The sequence below is a fragment of the Fukomys damarensis genome, unplaced genomic scaffold, assembly GCF_012274545.1.
Source record: "Fukomys damarensis isolate Sample0158 unplaced genomic scaffold, DMR_v1.0_HiC HiC_scaffold_37, whole genome shotgun sequence".
NCBI classification, from domain to species: Eukaryota; Metazoa; Chordata; class Mammalia; order Rodentia; family Bathyergidae; genus Fukomys; species Fukomys damarensis.
This window is the reverse complement of record NW_022900949.1, coordinates 28,195,749-28,198,629: the sequence shown is the minus strand read 5'-3', so window position 1 is coordinate 28,198,629 and position 2,881 is coordinate 28,195,749. Positions and strand designations below refer to the sequence as shown.

Below are 2,881 nucleotides of genomic sequence, written 5' to 3'. Positions count from 1 at the left end.
TTGTTGAAAATTTTTTTTTTTTTTTTTTTTTTTTTTTTTTTTTTTTTGGTACTGGGGCTTGAACTCAGGACCTTGCACTTTCAAGGCAGGTGGTGGCACCACTGAGCTAAATCCCTGGCCCTGAGAAAGCCTCTTTTTAAAATACTGTACAATTACATTGGCAGCAGTTTCTTCAGATTAGGACATGTTTGTCCCTCATGGGGGGCACCACATCCCCATCTTACAGATGGGAAAACTGAGTTACTCACTAGAGAAACAAAGCTAGTGGCAGCAGGGCAGAGATGCGAACCCACCCTGTCTGGCTCCAGAGCCTGCGTCCTGAAGCAACAAGAACAGAAGGGACAAGTCCAGGCCAGATTTCTACAGCTTCATGGAGAGGGGTGCACAGGAGGAAAGAGACCCGTGCCACAGCGACCAGTTAGGAGGCGGACAGGAAGGTCCCAGAAAGACACCGAGGAAGATGTGGCTAAACGATGATAAAATGAAGGGAGTTAAGGACGAGCCTGGGTCCCATCCAGTTGTTGCTTCCTCCTGGCCTTCTATCAGCTGTGCCAGATGATCCACTGGGGCTTCTAACCACAGAGTTATTTCACTGGGGGCTGGACAATACCTATCCTGCTGCCATGTTGGGTCTGGGACAGAGCGCTACAACCTGTCCCCAGAAAGGAAGCTGGGACATCTCTTCTATCCTTGCCTCTTTCTGTACACACATTTAAGTAAAACAGAGAAGACGAACCTCCAAAGGTGGCTAGACTTGATATGTCTCATCCTGTCCAGGTGACACATGAGATGGACCATCACAAGCCAAAGTCTGTCTTAGTTGACTTGGGTTTCCCTAACAAAAGCCATGGATTTGCTGGCTTCATCTACTGAAATGGAATCTCAGCTCTGGAACCTGAAGTATGATATCAAGGTTGGTGTGGTCAGGTTCTGGTGAGGGCTCTCTTTCTGGTTTGGAGATGGCTGCTTTTTCACTGTACCCTCTGATGGGAGGAAGGGAAGTGAAAGACACAGAGAGAGAGGAAGACAGAGAAGAGAGAAAGGGAAGACGGGGGGGAGAGAGAGAGAGAGAGCCCTAGAGTGTCTTCATCTCCTTACAAGGGCACTAACCCTATGATGAAGACCCCAACCCTAATACCTTTTCTAAACTCAGCTCTCTCCCGAAGGCCTCCTTCCCTGACTCTCCCTCCCTGCCTCCGCCTTTGCTCTCTCTTTGCTTCCTGGGTGCCGTAACGTGAGCAGCTCTCCTCCACCAGGCCCCTCTGTCTTGGAGCCACTGGACCATGGACTGAAACTTTACACACTATGAACCAAAACACAGCTCCCTGCCTTTAAGTTCTAGGTGTCGGACATTGTGTAACAGGGACAAGGAAAGTGACTAAGACACTATCACACAGGGGTTGAGACTTCAGCATATGAACCTGGGGGGGTCTCGTTCAGTCTACAGCAGTATGCGGTGGTGAAAGCTGTTTTTTCCCTGCCCCTCTGAGCACAGAGGAGTCTTCAGCCCCCAGCCAATTCCTAAAATCCAAGCCCCTGACCTCAGCTCCCCTGTCCAACAGTCCCACAGGTATCCTCTGCCCTGTCAGCGACCCTGCTGTACTCATTGAGAATTCACAGATGCTGTGTGGACAGTGACAGTGAGAACAAGCAGGTCCACGACGGCGTCCCAAGGAGTCATCACAATGTTCGCCTCGGCGGTGTGAGGATCCGGTGAGACTGTGCTTCTGAACTCATCTTGCCGAAACCTTTACCTCCTCACAGTATCGATGAGTCCAGAGGGAAACCAGGAGACAAGCCTGCACCGATGGAGAATTTCTCTGAAGGTGGAAACATCAGTCTGAAAAGAGGAGCTTATTTCTAGATGCCTTTCTCGGCTAGAGGGAGGAAGATTCGGGCCCGCAAATCAAACACCTTCCCTTGCGGCATACACTGAGGCTACCTCGGATGGAATTCTGTGCCACATCGAGTCTCGCCCGATTCCTGACTCCACATCCTTGTCATACTTCTCATAGCCCAGATCCCACTGCCCACCCCCGTAGCCTCCACCCCAGCCCTGACATCAGGCAGAGTCTGCGGAGACCAAGAAGGTGTCTGTCTCTCCTTTCTGTCTCTGCTTCCGGTTCGCTGTGCCATGAGCAACTGTCCTCCGACCATGTACGGCTGACCACGGACTGAAACTTCCGAAAATGGGAGCCAAAATAAGCTTCTTGTTTAAATTGCAGGAATTGGGCATTTTATTCTAGTGACGAGGAAAATGACTAACACATTTGAATTCTTGAACAACCCCTTAAATTAAAAAAAAAAAAAGAATTCAGCGCTGGCTTCAGCAGCACATACACTAAAACTGGGACGATACAGAGAAGACTAGCATGGCCCTGCGTAAGGATGACCTGCAAATTCGTGAAGCGCTGCATAATTTTCTAAGTTATTAATTTTTAAAATCACTTTTTAAGGGAAACAACTTGACCAAAAATCTGTCACAGAATTTTGAGACCCATTAACACAAAGTTTAATGAGGAAAAAAATAATGCAAACGTTGAACTAAATATACACAAGAAATGCCGTGTTAAATTTTGGGATTTGAGAGTTGACATGTTTCTGCCCTCACTGATACAAAATGAAGTGGCGTGAAGGAGCTTGGACTTGATTTTTACAGATGGCTGGACTCATGGGGGTCTTAACTGCAAGCAACAGAAACATCTCTAGAAGATGCGATCGTCCCTTGGTGTCCATGAGGAATGGATCTGGGAACCCCCATGGGTACTAAGGTCCATAGGTGCCCACGTCCATTATGTAAAGTGGTGGAACATTTTCACAGAACCTACGCACATCTTCCTGTGGACTTGAAACCATCTCAGATTGCGTTTGGTGCCCTCCA

General features: G+C 48.4%; 1 non-coding gene across 1 annotated transcript; it reads left to right on the top strand.

Moving 5' to 3' along the window:
- Positions 1 to 2,317: 2,317 nt before the first annotated feature.
- On the top strand, positions 2,318 to 2,423 carry LOC117284521. The gene has a single exon (XR_004515637.1). It is a non-coding gene; the product is annotated as a U6 spliceosomal RNA (small nuclear RNA).
- Positions 2,424 to 2,881: the final 458 nt, after the last annotated feature.